Here is a 19,756-nt window from a genome sequence, read left to right as displayed (position 1 = left end):
AGCCTAAGCCCTGCTCCTGCGCCATCCTCATTGGATGCGCCATCTGTGTACAGTACCCATGGTTCTTCCGAATATTGCCTTTCGGCTCTTTCCATTGCCTTGCACTTCCTATCTTTGTCATCCGACACCTCTGTCATGAATCGGCCAACACCTGGCCCTTAATTACTGGCCTTGGCCTAAAAACCACATTATGGCCTCCCAGCTCTATAGCCCACTTCGCTAATCTTCCAGATATCTCGGGCCTTGCGAGGATGTTGCCGATGTTGTAATTTGTTAACACATGAATGACGTGATTGGCAAAATACCTGCGCAACCGCCTAGATGCGTGAATTAATGCCAGCACCAGCTTCTCCATTATAGCATACCTTGTTTCTGGATCGTATTCAGAGTGCGAGACACATAATAAACTGTTTGAACACCTTGGCGGTCTACGAGCAGAACTGCTCCGACTGCTTTATCAGATGCTGACAGATACATTACTAGGGGTTCTCCTTTTACTGGCGCCGTCAATGTTGGCAGTCTTATGAGACAATCCTTCATTTCTCGGAATGCGCTTTCGGCTTCCGGGGTCCACTGAAATTGACTTTTCTTCATGCAATTGCGGAGTGTCTTTATAAATGGAAATGACTTTGCTACGTGGTTGGCTAGGAAACGGTTAAGTGCTGCTAGCCGGCCAGCTAATTTCTGCATTTCCTTGATTGTTGACGGTGAAGGCATCCGCTCGATCGCTTGTACTTTATCAGGATTGACTTTAAAACCGTCTTTTGTTACGATGAAACCCAGGAACTTTCCTTCCTCCATGCCGAAGGAACATTTCGCTGGGTTTAGCTTAATACTTACTTTGCGCAAAGTGTCGAATGTTTTCTGGATATTTGCCAGCATCAAACTTTCCTCTTTACACATGATGACCAGGTCATCCATGTACACCTTGATGTATTTGCCGATAGCATCGCTGAATGTTTCATTCATCAATCTTTGGTAAGTTGCGCCTGCATTTTTTAAACCAAAGGGCATTTTAGTGTAACAATATAGCCCTGTTGGTGTGCGAAATGCAGTCTTGTCTTCGTCTTGGATGGCCATCTGGACCTGATGGTATCCCTTATAACAGTCAAGGAAACATTTCCATCTGAACGTTGCCAACGAGTCGATCTTCTCATCTATGTCTGGTAAAGCATAACAGTCGCACGGGCATGCTTTGTTTAGATCCTTGTAATCCACACACATTCTCCAGCTGTCGTTTCCTTTCTGGACCATTACGGGGCTCGCCACCCAAGTTTGATATCTGACTTCTCTGATGATACCAGCGTTCAACAGTTCCGTGACTTGCTCTTGCATAGCGTCGTGCTTAATGTCTCCTAAGTGGCGTTTGGCATGTACCACAGGTTTTGCGCTCTCTGAGACATTCAGTCTGTGTTCTGCTATGTGCTGTGGGCACCTACCATGTCGGCTGGTGTCCAGGCGAACACGTCCATGTTTTTAAATAACAACTTTTTTAGCGCCGCGCGCGTGAGATCAGATATTGCAGGGCCTAAGGTGACTGTTTGTTCTGGATATTTGCTGTTCAACACCCATTTTTCAGCTTCGCGCGGTGCACTTTTGCTTGCTTTTGCGGGCCTGATTTCATCTGTTGCCAAGAATTCTTTACTTGCGTAGATTAATGCTACTTCTGTCTCTATTGGGAACCCAACAGCTGAATGTGGTCCAGAGCAGATCATGCTAAAATCTCCCTGGGATTCTCTTCCCAGAAGGATATCATGTCTTGAATGTGCAGGTAGCACCATGAACGTGACTTCTTCTGTTCTTGAATTTCTTCCATTGGAGAGTAGCACCGGAAATGATATCTGGCCGAGAGGAAAGACGGCTTCGTTGCATAAACCAGTTAATGGGTAATCAACTGGCTCCAAGCGCGCCTTGTCCTCTTGGTCGAATTGATTGAAACATTACTCGTATATGATATCTGCGGTGCTCCCTGGATCAATGAAGATGTAGTCGATTTGGCAGTGACCAATTACCCCAGATATGACTATAGCCTCCTCTTACTATGGGGAAGACAACTTGTCTTTCGCGCCATGAGTCATCTTGTGTGCTCTTGTTGTAATTCTTTCTTGGCCTTCGTGGACCCCCTTGAACCATGTGGGTTTCTAGCTTCCGAAGTTTTTTGTTGTCTGGCCCTTCTTCTCTTCTATGGATTTGACGGTTATCGCGCTTCCCGCCTTTCACCAGGTGTGTGAGCCTTCCATCCCTTAGGACTCTTTCTATCTCTTGCTTTAGGCTAAAGCAATCGTCGGTTAAGTGACCAGTGTCTTTGTGGAATTCACAGAAAAGATTTGAGTCTTGACCTCTTTTGTTGCGCATTTGTAGAGGTGGTTTGAACTGGTGGTTCTCAGTTGGCAGGACCTTAGAATGTGTCTTTGTTAAGGGTGTCCACTGTTTTTCTTTATTTTCTCTTTTTACCTCTTTGCGGTGGGCGATTTGGTTGATCATGTTGCGCGTGTCTTCCCTTACTGGGCTTCTTTCCCTGTAACCGGATGTTTTCCATGATTGGCCTTTGCCTTTTTTGTTGCGCCGATCACTATGGTTGTAACTGTATTGACGGTTGTCGTCACCGATCAACTGCTTGTCAGTGCGCGCAATCGTTCTTGCTGCTTCGATAAAGGTTTCCCAATCTTTGGGTCATCCGTCTCTGCCTTTCAATCGCTTGATCAAGTCGTCGCACTTTACTGCCCTCATAAAGTGTGCGCGTGTAACAACTGTCACTAAAATCGATAATTAGGATGATAATTAGTCAATAAGAAAACCCTAATTGAGACACCCAATTAATTCTGCACTAGCCCTAAAATTTTCAGGACAATCGGAATCAGGATCAGGACCCCTAAAACTCAAGGGGGGTAAACCCTAGTTGGACGTTTATCTAAATTAAACGTTGTGTAGATCTGATTGGTCAATTTCATTGACTCAGCTAGGCTAGTCCCACGCGTGGCAACCTATAGTCGGTTTATATCCTTTACGGACCGTAAAGGGTTAGGCTTATGGTCCGTAAGCGATTCCAAATTCGTGTATAAATAGCAGACATTGGCACTTGATTTCTGTGCTTGAAACGACGGAAATTCCCTGAACGTACGTCAAGTTATACACAAATCAGTTCACAACACACACACGATCACGAGGTGCTGCTGCAATCAGGGTAATAACTCGATCGCTATTACGATCCAACGTCCGATCGATTATAACTATCCAACGATTGTCCGAGTGCTGCTCAAATTGAGCTTCTACTTTGATTATTCGTCGTGATTTCAACTTGAATATCTGAGTGTTGTTCGAATTCGGACTATGCTCTGTTATTCGTTGTGAATCCGATTGAATTATTAAGTATTGCACTTGTTAATCATTGTGAGGGTTAAATCTCGTGAATTGACGTAACTGCTGTATTAAGTTACTAACCTATTGTGTGTGCCTTAAAATAAAATTAGGTTAAATCAAGGCTAATCAGTAGGCTTATACCTTGCCCGTTAAATCTGCAATGTGAGTCATTCCTCTTTTATAAACTCTTTTCTCACAGTTTGTGAGTCATTCTCTTTTTCTCAAACTGTTTTACAATACTCCAAGTTATTTTCAAAACGTTATAATTACAGGGATTAAGTCGTGGTTATCTTGACCGCTGGTTAGTGGGGTATTGTGCACATTACTAATTTCTCACCGTTAGGCAATAAGCCCTAACATGGGTTAGGCTAATAAGACCTAACAGTGACAAAACGTCACTAATTGGGTGACTGGACCCAATAGTGGTATGACCATCGTCACACGGGTGGCAAGACCAGATATTAATTAAGATACTGCCATAGTAATCGCTCTTATGCTGTAATTTATAACTATGTGTCATTTTATCAAAATGAATGATTCACTCAGTATTTCCCCACTGACAAAACCTTTTTACAACATATTTCAGGTGACATACTATGATTTCAGTACACGTGCTACGGAGCACCATCAAGCTTGAAATAGTGGCTCAATTAAATAAACATGTTTGTAAAATAATGAAATTATGATATTTACGGGATTTATCCTGAAATGTAAATAAATAATACTCGGGCAAAATTTTCAAGTTTAAAAACGATCCTGTTAAGACTTCCGCTGTAAAAATAAATACCACGGGATTTTCTGTCCCGCGGCTCCTGAAACGGGTCAAACCGGGTCAGGGGCCGTGACAGAAAAAGGTGGTATCAGAGCCACTGATCAAGCCACTGATTCAAGCTTACTATTGATTTTAGCCTATTAAAGTAATTGAGAAATACTTAGGAATTACTAATTGTTAATTGATGATTATGTGTTTTATTATCTGACTAATTACATACCGCATATGGCAGATCTTTATATGCTAGTCAACATAGCAATTAATACAAATTTTAAATAAATTAGACTAAAGTTTTAGTACCTTTATTATTCATAGTCTAGAAGTCTTATTCAGTAAGTAAATAAATTTACAAATAAAACCTAGGGTATTTTAAATTTTAGTTGTTTTGGTAGTTAAACAGTATGAAATGATATTTCAAAGTTTTCTATCAAATTTAACTTCTGACTTAGTAACTATGTTATGTTAAACAGCATGAGTGACTTGTCTGATGCCCTTCAGAATTTAAATCTTTATCCAGTAAGAATAGAAGTTTCCAGAGATTTCAATAGATATATAGCAGAAAGAGAAGAACCTATAGAATTCAACGCTGTACCTCTCGAAAAACCCACACCTAAGAAAATAGAAATCGGGGAAAGCTCTAGGCAAATTGAGGAGTTACCATCCCAGGAAGAATTTGATTTTTCATTGACAAATTATAATTCTATCAAGTCTGTTAATGAAAAACAACTAGTAATAGATGTAGAACCAGCTCTTCCAAACCCTTCGATCCACTCGCAACCTTTAGGAATAGACGAATGGTTGACTAATGAAATACAGATTCAAAACTATCCCTATAAGTTTTTTCCTCAGTACAATCCAGAATCAAATCCACCAATAAGTAAACGAGAATATAGCTAGACTCCGCCACTTTGACTAAAGAATTAATGAATGTTGGGAATAGGATCCAAGAGATTGAGAAACAGATCTCCTGGAAATACGATCAGAGGAAACACCATTACTAGAATATCATTTGACAAAAAGATAGGAAATTTATAAAAATGATTGTATAATAGTAATAGTAAAATTAGTATATGTAAAATAAGTAATGGGACGATTGTATATAGAAGCATAATACCATGAAAATTTTAGAAAATTTACAACTTTTGGCTGTTTACATAATTATGTGCAATTAAGGGTGACATTGAAATTACTTCTGGTATACTAATTATTTATCTATAAATTAGTTATCCGATGGAAAACACTAATAATGAACCTGTCAACGAGGTCAATCAATCCGAGCAACAATCAGGGGATCAATATATGACTAGGCAGGATATAGAAAATATTGTTGCTCAAGGGATAGCTAACACTATTCCAACAATGATAGCTCAAGGGATAGCCAACGCTATTCCAACAATCGTTGCTGCTGTTAAAAATCCAATAGAACCACAACAAATCATTCCTAGCAAACGTATTTCTGAAGATAACTTCAGTAATAGCGTAAATGGAGGCAATAATCATGTTAATCATGATGAGGAACTACGACAAGCTCCGCTCTCTAAGAAAAAGAAAGCTGCAACGCTTGGTTGCACTTATAAAGAGTTCATTGCCTGTAAACCTGTAGAGTTCGCAGGCAATGAAGGGGCAACTGCGGCACTGCGTTGGTTAGAGAAAAACGAGGCAGTGATCAGAATAAGTAAATGTGTTGAGGAAGATAAGGTTATGTACGCTTCGCACCTTTTCAAGGAAGAAGCGTTAGAATGGTGGAATACAGTGTTACAAGCTAAAGGAAGTGACGTGGCCTATGCCATGAGTTGGGAAGAATTTAAGCAAATAATAGAAAGAAAATTATGTCCCGAATATGAAAAAGAGCAGATGGCAAATAAGTTTTTAAGTCACCGAATGGTAGATGTAGATTGTCGAGGGTATACTTCAAAATTCTTTGAGTATGCCAGAATTGTACCTACTTTGGCTTCGCCAGAACCGGTACTTATCTCTCACTATATCTGGGGTTTGATTAGTGAGATTCGTGACATTGTCAAAGCTGCGAGACCCCGCACGATTGACGATGCGGTAGAATTAGCTAACACTTTAACTGACGGATTGGTACGCACTCGGGAAGAAAATAGGAGGAAGGATTTAGCCCAGAAAATTTCCCAAGAATTTCATATAGATACTAGTAACAATTTCAAGAAAAGAGAAAATGGGCGATTTTCCACTATTCCATTTTGCAATACTTGCAAGGGAAAACATTTTGGAAAATGCAGAGGATGCTGCAATTACTGCAAAATTCCAGGACATCAAGAAGAGGATTGCAGGAAAAAGAAGGCAATAACTTGCTACAATTGTGGAGAACCCGGACACTTCAGAACAAGCTGCCCGAAATTAGGCAATCCAGCAAACGAAAAGACTGCAGAAGGGAGTACCAAGAAAAACGCAAGAACTTTTCAATTAACTACTCAGGAAGCTGAACTAATTCCTGACATCATAGTTGGTACGTTTTAGTTCACTAACGTTTATGCAAGTATTATTTGACTCTGGTGCAAACCAAAGTTTTATAAATACTTCATTCTGCCAAGCCCTTAAATTACCCTTAACCAGCCGTAGGTAGACTTTTACAGTTGAAAGGATAGATGGAAACTCCATTAGATTAAATAAGATTTTGCGGGAAGCAAAGATAAAATTAGGACACATGATGAATCATGAATGAATTCACTTAGATCCTGCTAAGATAACAGCAAATTACTAAATGGAAGATTCCGTAAATCCCTAAAGAGAAATTAGGAATTCTGTAAGTTTAGACAGATGCTATAGGCAGTTTATTAGGAATATTTCTCAAAATAGATATATCCTTCACTAATTCAAAACAGTTAAAAAGAGAACCTAAACCAGAAAAATCCTTTAGGATCTTACAGCATAAATTAACAAAGGTTCCAATCCTAGCCTTACCAGAAGAAACAGAAAGTTTTAAAGTATACGGTGATGCTTCAAAGCTAGAATTTGGATGTATAATAATAATGCAACACAAAAATGTAATTGTGTATGCATCAAGGAAATTGCAAAAGCACGAAGAAATTTATACCACTTGTAACCCTAAAATTAGAAGCCATAAGTTACCCTTAAGATTAGGAAACATTATCTGTATGGAAATAAGTTTACTATCCATACGGGTCATAAGAATTTAAGATACATATTTGAACAACCTAAGTGACTACGACTGTCATATTTAGTATCACGAAGGAAAGGTTGAAGACAGTTAGAAACGTGATACAAATAAATAAACAAAAGTCGTTGGAATTCAAGTTGACGACAAAATGCTATCGAAAGTAATTCCTTGGAAAAAGGACTTTATAAATTCAGTAAGAAAGGAAGCTAAGTCCAAGATACGTAGGACCATTCCTAGTAATCCAACAATTAGGACCAGTATCTTATCATTTACAACTACCAGAAGAGTTAACAGGAGTACATGATGTGTTTCATGTATCCAACCTTAAGAAATGTCTATCAGATAAATCCCTGGTAGTACCTCTCTAAGGAAAAGAGGTAAATGGCAAATTTTAAATGATAGGGAATCTATTACAAATAAGATAAGAAGATCAAGTTTTCAAAGCACAAAACAACTAGTGCTGTTCACAGCCAAAAGAGGACCAGAATACACGTAAAAGCTAGAATCAGAAATAAGGTGAAAATACCCTCATCTATTTCAGTAAATCTCGAGGACGAGATTTTTCTCAAGGTGGGGAGGATGTAACAACTGTCACTAAAATCGATAATTAGGATGATAATTAGTCAATAAGAAAACCCTAATTGAGACACCCAATTAATTCTGCACTAGCCCTAAAATTTTCAGGACAATCGGAATCAGGATCAGGACCCCTAAAACTCAAGGGGGTAAACCCTAGTTGGACGTTTATCTAAATTAAACGTTGTGCAGATCTGATTGGTCAATTTCATTGACTCAGCTAGGCTAGTCCCACGCGTGGCAACCTATAGTCGGTTTATATCCTTTACGGACCATAAAGGGTTAGGCTTACGGTCCGTAAGCGATTCCAAATTCGTGTATAAATAGCAGACATTGGCACTTGATTTCTGTGCTTGAAACGACGGAAATTTCCTGAACGTACGTCAAGTTATACACAAATCAGTTCACAACACACACACGATCACGAGGTGCTGCCGCAATCAGGGTAATAACTCGATCGCTATTACGATCCAACGTCCGATCGATTATAACTATCCAACGATTGTCCGAGTGCTGCTCAAATTGAGCTGCTACTTTGATTATTCGTCGTGATTTCAACTTGAATATCTGAGTGCTGTTCGAATTCGGACTATGCTCTGTTATTCGTTGTGAATCCGATTGAATTATTAAGTATTGCACTTGTTAATCATTGTGAGGGTTAAATCTCGTGAATTGACGTAACTGCTGTATTAAGTTACTAACCTATTGTGTGTGCATTATTATTAAATTAGGTTAAATCAAGGCTAATCAGTAGGCTTATACCTTGCCCGTTAAATCTGCAATGTGAGTCATTCCTCTTTTATAAACTCTTTTCTCACAATTTGTGAGTCATTCTCTTTTTCTCAAACTGTTTTACAATACTCCAAGTTATTTTCAAAACGTTATAATTACAGGGATTAAGTCGTGGTTATCTTGACCGCTGGTTAGTTGGGTATTGTGCACATTACTAATTTCTCACTGTTAGGCAATAAGCCCTAACATGGGTTAGGCTAATAAGACCTAACAGTGACAAAACGTCACTAATTGGGTAACTGGACCCAATAGTGGTATGACCATCGTCACACGGGTGGCAAGACCAGATATTAATTAAGATACTGCCATAGTAATCGCTCTTATGCTGTAATTTATAACTATGTGTCATTTTATCAAAATGAATGATTCACTCAGTATTTCCCCGCTGACAAAACCTTTTTACAACATGTTTCAGGTGACATACTATGATTTCAGTACACGTGCTACGGAGCACCATCAAGCTTGAAATAGTGGCTCAATTAAATAAACATGTTTGTAAAATAATGAAATTATGATATTTACGGGATTTTCCTGAAATGTAAATAAATAATACTTGGGCAAAATTTTCAAGTTTAAAAATGATCCTGTTAAGACTTCCGCTGTAAAAATAAATACCACGGGATTTTCTGTCCCGCGGCTCCTGAAACGGGTCAAACCGGGTCGGGGGCCGTGACAGCGCGCATCATCTTTTCACCTACATCTCCGACTTCCAAACATTCTTTGTTACACCTGGTGATGAAATCTTCCACGCTTTCGTGGTCTTTTCTCCATATGTTCAAACAATCAGCTGGATCTCGGGTATGCCTGCGCTGCTGGGAGAAGTGCGCGAGGAATTTGTCTCGAAAATCGATCCACGACTTGATCTTCCCTGGTGGTAAGCTATCAAACCAGACGCGCGCCGCGCCGACAAAGGTTTGTGCAAAAAGATGACACCAAGTTGGTAAGTTCCAACCTCCTATTACTCCTGCGCCATTGAAAACTTGGAGGTGGTCATCGGGATCTGTTAAGCCATTGTATTTGCCCACGTTGTGTGGCAGTTTTGTCTTGTCAATATCGGCTGTTGCAATCTCTTTGATGAATTTGGAGTTTTCATCCATGCCGTCTGGGCGATAGCTCAGAGAGTAGTCGTGTCCTGCCTTTGGATTGTACCCCGGGCGCTTGTGGGGTTTTTACGACTCATGCTCTGGTGGTAATCTGCTGAATACTGTGATTTCTCCTTTGTACGTCGGATCGTCCTCTTCATCATCCCATTCAGCGTTCATGTTGCGCGCGCTTAAATGACTTTGTATTGGCTTTCTCTGTGGATGGGAGTGTTGTATGTAATTGCTTTCTGTTTCGCCATAAGTATCGCGCGTGTCATGCGCGCTTGGTTTTCTGATGTTTGGCATAGGTCCTTTTTCCGGACGCAAGTTCAACGCATTGGCCTGCTGAGTTGTGTGGGTGCTCAGAGACATTTGTGGTGGAGTAGTAAATACAGATTGGTTGGCTTGTGCTTGGAGCAAGGCTTGTTGCGCGCTCAGCTGTGTGTAGACGAGATGTAGGGACGCCATTTGTTCAGTATACCAGGAAGCCAGAGTTTTTCCTTCGGGTAGCCCTAAAAGTGCTGAAAAGTTTAGCTGTGCTTGGACCGGTGGGGTTGATGGACCAGCCCCACGGTTTTGTATGGGTATTTCCGGAGGTGTTTGATTGATTACACCTGGAGGTTGGAAAACGGCTTCGTTTGTTGTTTGGTTAACGACACTGGTTAGGGGTTGGAAAGTGGCTCCATTTGTGGTTTGGCTAACCACTCTGGATGCGCTTCCAAAGATGTCCAGGAACTCGTTTGTTCACCCTTCTTGGATGATCTCGTTCCCCTGGACTCTTTGGACGTGCCCGGTGTCCTGAATGAGTCCAAAGGAAGAGACTTCTCCGTCCATTTGAGGGGAAGGGTTTTGTTCAGCCATTTCGAAAAGTTTTTCAAAGAAAAAGGAGATGAGGGTGGTTTGCAAAAAGTGCGGATGGCGCCAATGATGAAACACGGGTTCACACTAAGGTTAACCAGTGGGGTTGTCTCTTCTGTGGGTTCAATCTCCTTCTCTGCTCGTCAAATGGCTACAGTCCTGCAAAACAACAACACCGTTAGCTCGTTAAGAGGGGAATATAGGGGTTTCCCTCTTAACTAGGCTCCGACGTGAGAATAAGTACTGTTCTGGGGAATAAAACAGTGTGTGTTGAGTGTGAGAGTATGGAGTAGAGAATGGAATCAACCTGGATGATGAAGGGTCCTATTTAGTCGGAGGGTGAAGGAGGGAGGAGCAACCTTGCCAGCTGCTATAGGGCGCCAACTGTCCGACCAAGGGGAATATCCTCTTGGTCTCCTCTGCTGTGTTCAGGGTGGTGGTACACGTGGCGCGCCCATATTCACCCATGCTCGAAACGCCGTACTGCTGCTGTTGGTCTGCTCCTTGGATTTGCTGCAGGTCTACATGGCGCTTGGTGACTGGTGACACGTGTTGTCCTTCCTGTCGGGAGGAGCATCTTTTGGTGCCACCTTGACGTCTTCCAGAAGCTTCTGGAAGCTTCTGGATGCTCCCGCTGATGTAAGCGCCATGTTGGATGAAAAAGTGGTGTGGTCCTTGCCATGTAAGCAAAGGATTGGGACCATACCTCTTCAACTACTTATAGGGCTGCAAATGAACCGAGCAAATACGAATGTGGTCTTGTTCGTGTTCGTTTGTTAAGGAAATAATGTATTCATGAACAATCGATGAACACTTACGAGGGGAGATATTTTGTTTGTGTCCGTTCATTAAGGAAATGGGCGCGTTCATGTTCATTCGTTAATTGTAGGTACCAAACACAAACAAACGTTCATGAACAAAAACGAAAACAAACGAACGTTCATGAACACAGATGAACACGAACAGACGTTCATGAAAAAAATGCACACAAACGAACGTTCATGAACACAAATGAATGTAGACGAACACAAACAAACGTTCATGAACAAAAACAAATACGAATGAATGTTCATGAACACAAATAAATATAGCCGTACATAAATAAGTGCTCATGAACAAAAATGAACAAAAACAAACATATATTAAACTTTGAATAAAATTGGGATCTTTCATCACTGACATTAAGTAGATCCACTCAAAATATACTAACCTAATTATTGAAACATACAACATACTTGAGTAGTTAACATAATTTTGATAAACATTATTAAGATAAAATAGTTTCTCAAAAAGCAAATGAACATAATCTAATTTTAGGTGCCGAACATAAACGAACCATTACCGAAAGTTCACGAACATAAATGAACAAACGTAGCCTCTGTTTATATTCGTTGATTTAACTAAACGAACAAATTTTTTGTTTGTGTTAGTTCATTTATTAAACAAAAGAACATAAACAAACTTCCCGTAGAACGGTTCATGAACTGTTCGCTAAAAGTTTAGTTCATCTGGAACTCTATAATTACTGGTGGTTTTTTTTTTTTTTTTTTTTTTGAATGATTCGAGTTAATATGATTCAATTTGGTAAATTAGAATGCCTGTTAGTTTCTAAAATATGCATTTAAGGTGTTCATTGAGTTTCCTTTGTATTTATTTAATGGCAAAGCTTAGTAGCTTACATACTCTAAATTACACCAAATAAATTTTAATTACTTTTTACTTAAGATTGTACCTAAAACCTCCTACTAAAAGGCAAGATGCTCTACCAAATGAGTTAGTCATACATTAGTTTTCCTTTCTATGTGGTTACGCCCATTTCATCACGGGACTTAAACCCTCATTACATGCGGAGGGACACCTTAGTCCTTAGACCATGCAACGTGGGTTTCATGAAGGGGTGTCGTAGTCCTAGCTGGAGTTGCGGCCACGAGGGAACGTTGCACCCCCTCCTTGTGGTTCTCGAGTGAAAGTCTAATGGTTCACTAGCGTGGAAAATCTCCATGGAAACACAACAAACATCCTTTTTAATATTTTCATTTACTAAATAATTTGGTTTTCTCTAATCATTTGTGCTAGTTAAGTATTTAAAAAAAAAAAAAAAACTAAATAGATTATGTTATTAAGATTTTTATCAACTTTAAAAAAAAAAAAAAAAAAAAAAACTCATTGAAAACCGAGTATGTTTCAAAATAAAGTAATTTTTAGACTTTTATACGGATTTAACACATACTTATATTGTAACTTATTAACACACTACAACTACCAAACAATGTTGATGAATAGTTTTTAACTTTAATTTGTATTTTGTGCTTGCTTATTTAAACGGACCGGTCATATATTTTTTTTTTATGTTTAGTGGTTGTATTTTAATATTTTTGTATGTTTATTTTAATTATTATTGGAAAGCGTATATTTAATTTTGAGTAAATTACAAGTTTTGTCCTTTATGTTTACATAAATTGCAGGCGTTGTCCTTTTGGCCAAAAGTTTACAAGCGGTGTCCTTAATCTTTCAAAATCGTACACGTTTTGTCCTTTAGGCCAAACCTGGTTAAAAATCTCAGTTAATTATTGTCATGTGCATTGCACATGAGGGTATAATAGTCTTTTTACCTCTCAACCCTTTCAATGTATATCAGCACAAGCTTGAAAAAGAAGGGTCTTCTAAAACCCTTTCTTAGAAGAAATGTAGAGCTTGAAACTGTTTCCCTGACTTGGCTAATGACTCACATGAAATTCTGTAAATTTGCGACGCAAAACGGCGTCCATTCAACATTACTTGATTCGAATTGTTTGAATAATAAAACAACTTTGTCATTCTTCCCCATTTTTAGATAAGCTTCCATGGTGTGTCCATAACACTCACCATCTAATTGCATACCAGAAGATGACATCATATCAAACACCTTAACATAACTACTACACATATGAAGCTTGTTATAGCTTCTCATGGCAGTATTAAAGCTCAAAACAGCAACTTCTTTCTCAACTTTCAAAATATGAAGTAAATTATTAGCAAGTTTGAATCTTTTAGCTTTAATACAACTACTGATCAATCTACAACAAGACGAAGCATCTGGGTATATACCAAATTTCCTAAAATCTTCAGAAATTGACCAAATTTAATTCCAGTTCTTCACTACTGGTGGCAGCCATGACGGCAACATAAATGGGTTAGCTGGAGTTTCAGGGCCGATTGGCTTACGGATTGACTTACGGATCTGTTGGAATTGTGGATGAATTTCAGGTTCTGGGAAAGTAGAGTGGTCGGCAGCGAACCGCCCCTGCCGCCGCACCCACCACCCCTCCACCAGCCGCCGCACCACCCACCCCAGCCACACCACCCACTTCCTCCGAGGCACCGACTCCAACCGGAGAAAGCCCGCCGTCACCTACCACATCCGGCCCATCGCCTTCCGGCACCACTCCATCTCCCACTTCTGACACGCAGGGGCGGACCCACATTGAGTGGGTCGGGGTCCACGGACCCCAATCTTTTTTAAAAAATTAGTAGATTTGGTATATTAATTTTTGTAAGGACCCCATAAAAATCTTTAGTTGAACCCCATAGTATCAAAAGCAAAGCTGTTGTGGTGGTTAATCGCTTGTTTGCTAACAAAGAGGTCATGGCTTCAAGTCAATACCAACCGATTTTTTGTTAAAATACACTTTTAAAATGTTAAAATGAATGAAAATTTACTCAATTTATGCCTTTGTGCTTAGACATGTGTTGTTTTGTTATTTATTTATCTTTTTTTAAAGGTTCCAAGCTCAATAAATCACCCCGACCCGACCCAAACGACGACCGACCCGAAAATTCTATCGTTTGGGTGTAAAAAATCCAACTATCGAAAAACTGGACCCCATTAGAAAAAAATCCTGGGTCCGCCACTGCTAACACGACACCTACTCCACCGTCACCAAGTGCCATCGGCAGATCGGTGTGGTTCCGGCAACGGATTTGCTTTAGCTTTATTTTCCTAAATTTATATTGTTAAATTTATTGTTATTCTTGATAATTAAATTGTAGAGGTAGTTGTTATTTATTTCTGGATTTTTTTAAAGGGAAAAAGACTATTATGCCCTTATGTGCATTGCACATGACAATAATTAACTGAGATTTTTAACCAGGTTTGGCTTAAAGGACAAAACGTGCAAGATTTTGGAAGATTAAGGACACCGCCTGTAAACTTTTAGCCAAAAGGACAGCGCCTACAATTTGATGTAAACATAAAGGACAAAACTTGTAATTTACTCTTTAATTTTTTATTTGTAGATTGTTAAAATATAAAAGAGTGTATTTCTGGATTTTTTTAAAGGGAAAAAGACTATTGTGCCCTCATGTGCATTGCACATGACAATAATTAACTGAGATTTTTAACCAGGTTTGGCTTAAAGGACAAAACGTGCAAGATTTTGGAAGATTAAGGACACCGCCTGTAAACTTTTAGCCAAAAGGACAGCGCCTACAATTTGATGTAAACATAAAGGAGAAAACTTGTAATTTACTCTTTAATTTTTTATTTGTAGATTGTTAAAATATAAAAGAGTGAATTTTAAGGTTTGTTATTTATCTTTATACTTATTTTCAGACATTGTCCCTTATGTTCAAAATTGATAAGTTTTGTACTTTATGTTTTAATATCTTGCACGTTATGTCCTTTAGACCTAACCCAGTTTATATTTTCAGTTAAATGTGACTATGTGCACATCACATGAGGACAAATATGTCATTTGTTCCACCTTTCACATCTTCCCCCAATTTTTACCCACCCAAACCCTATTTAATCATTTATCCCCAAATCAATTCCCCCTGTTCATCGCAACTAGTCTTCCATCAACGTTAAAGACTTAAAGCAATACTCCAGCAAAAAAATTTTACCCATTCGTCTTCAACCCAATCTAAAATTTCAAGTTTCAAACCACCATTATCATTCTCATCAAAGCATCAAAACCTAACTCCATTTACTCCAACTTAGCTTTCCACTCCTTAGCATAAGGATGAAGTAATTCAATTGGATGATGCCTGAAGACTCAAGAACCAGTCTGTCCGACCTGGTTAGAGTTATAACTTCAGAAGATCAAGCAATGAACCTGCAAGATCACAAGGAAACAACACACCGTTAGCCTCGTCACAGGGAGGGGGGGCTCTCTGTGACCAAGCTCGGGCGTGAGAATAAGTACTTCTGAGGAGAAAGTAAGTCAGGGAGAGAGAGAGGAGAGTTTAGAGAGAGAAAGTAGCAGTTACCCGTTTTTGGAGGTTTAAGTAGGGTATTTATAGTCTTTGGGTGTGCTGATGTGGCAAGTTAGTTAGGGTCGGACCAGTCACTGTCATGGCGGTTATGCTCGTGGGACCCAGTTTGTTATGGCGTATCATTATGTTTGCCCGTTCCGTTTGTGGATAAGGATCGGTCCGACCTTGGGTACTATGACTTGGCTCTTTGTCTGACAATGATTCGGTCCGACCAAGGACGTATCCTCATCAAGTCCCCCTAGTTCGTAGTGTTTGTTTAGCAAAAACTTCGAACTATTAGTCGGAGTGTTTTGAGGTCCGGGGGTTTTTGTTGGCGGCTTTTTATCAATTTAGAAATTTTAAATTGGGCGGTGACCTAAGTTTCGTGACCGTTGGTTTACTTTAGCTTTCCCTCTTGACGTGACGCTTGATGCGCGTCAGTTATCATGCGTGTTATCTTTCTATTGGTTCCCTTGAGGCGGTGTATTTTCCCTATAAAAGGGGGGAAAAGTGACTTTTTGTTTTCACTTTTTTACTTCATCTTCTCCGCTTTTCTTTCTCCTTCTCCTTCTTTAAGGCGAGTTGGTTCGTTCAAACAGGTCAGTGCCCTTCTTTCTCTTATTATGGCGAACAAAAGCAACTTATCTGGTTGCTTTAATATTTTATCCCAGAAAGGTTTAGATTGGTATATAGACAGTTATGCGATTCCTGCTTCGTTGGGAAATTTAATGGCACCATGTATTGTAGAGCTGATTGCTCCGAGAGCTCGTAACCCGGGTCGCCCGAGTATTATGTTGTGTGAAGAATGAGTTCGGACAACCAGAAAGGTTAATTGTACGGTTCTACTCTTCTCACCGTCTTTGAATGTGGTCGGGAGAGTAATCTGCCCTATCGGACGAACTACCTCTCCTGAGAAACTTATCAGAGGGGTAGACACTTCGATCAACTTCTTTTTTGTTTGGGGATTCAGCTGTTGGAAACATTGTAGATACATTATCTCAAAGGCACTTCCTCTATCCACATTGATCCGCCGGACCAAGTGTCCTGCTATTACAGCTGATATCGTGATTGGTCCGTCTCGAGCATCTTCCGGATCAATCGGAGGGAAGTATGTGGGCTGGTGCATCCATGCTGCCATATGATGGTTCGACCGTTTTACCCCTATTGGCTCGCCAGACCGGATCATATTGATTCCGGCCTCGGTGTTTGAGTTATCGTTTGCTGTCGCAGGCTTCTTCCCATCCTTTACCTCTTTTACAAGATGAGAAAGTTTACCGGACCGTACGGCCTTTTCAATCTCTTGTTTTAGTGCCCAACATTCATCAGTTGTATGCCCCTTGTCTCGGTGGTACTCGCAGTACTTCTTGGAGTGCTTATCCGAAGTGGGTCGCTGCTTTGATGGTGTAGGAAACCGAGTGGTTTCCGTGCTGAGGATTTCGCTCGGTGATTTTGTTAGTTCAGAGAAAGTGTTGAATCGTACGTTTCCAGTCCGGAAACTGCTTCGATCGGATTTTTGATACGGACCGCGGCTTCTGTTCCAATTGTTGTTTCTATCTTTTGGTGGCGATGCATTTCGTCTCCATGACGTAGTTCGAGCTTTGGAATTTCTAGCGGTTGTTTCGTTCGGCTGACCACAGGCACTCTTCCCTCAGACAAAAGCTCGAGCTCGCCCCATGAGTACCTCCATGGTTTTTGGGAGATCCTCGTGGAGCTTTTCCACCAACTGATTGTTCCGTACCCCATGACAAAATCTGGAAACCCGGAGCTGGTCGACTGCTCCGCTTATCTGCATGCTCTCTCGGTTGAAGCGATCTATAAAATCTTCTACGGACTCTCCGTCGCGGCGCTTTATGTGATGTACCTCAGTAATGTCTTTCTTGCAGCGATGCTGCTGGCAAAAGTTTTGCAGGAATATACGCCGGAAATCCTCAAAATGATCAATCGACCCTTCTGGCAACCCATCGAACCATACTTTAGCTGATCCGGTGAGAGTTTGAGCAAACATGTGACACCAGGCCGGCATGGGCCATTGTTCGACCTTAGCTGCTCCGGCAAATGCAAACATGTGGTCGTCCGGATCGGACGTACGATCATAAAATTTTAAAGTGGGGGGCATCTTCAACTTGGCCGGGAGTGGGGCATTAACAATCCGCATCGTGAATTTTGACTGAGAAGTCATAGACGTGGGATGATACGGCATAATCAGCTCCTGATCCTGAGGGTTTAAGCCCATAGATCCCTGGCGAAACAGGTCGTTAAGACCGTTACTCATTGGAGCGTAAACGAGGAGAATTGTGCAACACATGTTATGGGAGTAAGGTTTGCAGAACTTACCATAGATCCAGAGGTGAGAGCGCCGGTAGAAACGTGGGTGCTCCCTGGATATGCGCTGCTGAACAAATTTGTGCGGAGACTCTGCAACATTTCTTCTCGCTGTTGCTGTTGCTGTAATTGTCTTAACAAATCGGCGTTCCTTAATAGGAAGGCATTGTCGAAGACTGGTAACGGCGTTGCAACTAGAGCGGTAACCGAGAGTGTTGTGACAGAGCTCGCGATTACGGAACTTGTAACAGGAGGTGCCGATGCTGAACCAGCTGAGACCGCTGCAGCAACTGCTGTTTGAGCAGTTGTGGAGGAGACGTTTCCTTCCCAGAGGTCGTTAAACGATGGGAAGGTATTTGTAGGAGCGGCTGTTGTGGGTTCCGTGACTTGGAAGAAACAGGTTTAGCAAAATGACTTGAGTGAATCCGAGGGGATGGCGCCACTGAAGACTCAAGAACCAGTCTGTCCGACCTGGTTAAAGTTATAACTTCAGATGATCAAGCAATGAACCTGCAAGATCACAAGGAAACAACACACCGTTAGCCTCGTCACAGGGAGGGGGGCCTCTCTGTGACCAAGCTCGGGCGTGAGAATAAGTACTTGTGAGGAGAAAGTAGGTCAGGGAGAGAGAGAGGAGAGTTTAGAGAGAGAAAGTAGCAGTTACTCGTTTTTGGAGGTTTAAGTAGGGTATTTATAGTCTTTGAGTGTGCTGATGTGGCAAGTTAGTTAGGGTCGGACCAGTCACTGTCATGGCGGTTATACTCGTTTTTGGAGGTTTAAGTAGGTTTAAGTAGGGTATTTATAGTCTTAAGGTGGGGAGGATGTAACAACTGCCACTAAAATCAATAGTTAGGACAATAACTAGTCAATAAGAAAACCCTAATTGAGACACCCAAGTAAATCTGCACTAGCCCTAAAATTTTCAGAATGATCAAAATCAGGATCAGGGCCCCTAAAACTCGAGGGGGGCAAACCCTAGTTGATAATAATCTAAAATAAAACGTTGCACACTTCTGATTGGCCAATTGTTTTGATTCACCCAAGCTAGTCCCGAGCCTAGGCAGCCTATATTTAGACTGCTTAGCTTACAGACCGTAAAGGGTTAGGCTTACGGTCCGTAAGGAAGTCCCAAAACTTGCTATAAATAGCCGACATTGGCACCTAGCTTCTGGTGTTAAAACGTTGCACAAACCTTCTATGAACGTTGAGTTATTCCGAAATCAGTCTAAACACACACACGATCACGAGGTGCTGCCGCAATCAGGGTAATAACTCGATCGCTATTACGATTCAACGTCCGATCGATTATAACTATCCAACGATTGTCCGAGTGCTGCTTACATTGAGCTTGTACTTTGTTATTCATTGTGATTTCAACTTGAATATTTGAGTGCTGTTCGAATTCGGACTATGCTCTGTCATTCGTTGTGAATCCATTGGATTATTAAGTATCGCACTTGATAATAGTTGTGAGGGTTTAATCTCGTGAATTGACGTAACTGCTGAATTAGTTACTAATCCCGTTTGTGTGTGCATTGTTATTTAAATTAGGTTAACAGGCTAATCAGTAAAGCTTATACTCTGCTCGTAAATCTGCAAAGTGAGTCATTCTCTTTT

This window comes from Helianthus annuus, chromosome 10, assembly GCF_002127325.2.
Source record: "Helianthus annuus cultivar XRQ/B chromosome 10, HanXRQr2.0-SUNRISE, whole genome shotgun sequence".
NCBI lineage: Eukaryota > Viridiplantae > Streptophyta > Magnoliopsida > Asterales > Asteraceae > Helianthus > Helianthus annuus.
This window is presented reverse-complemented; position numbering follows the sequence as displayed.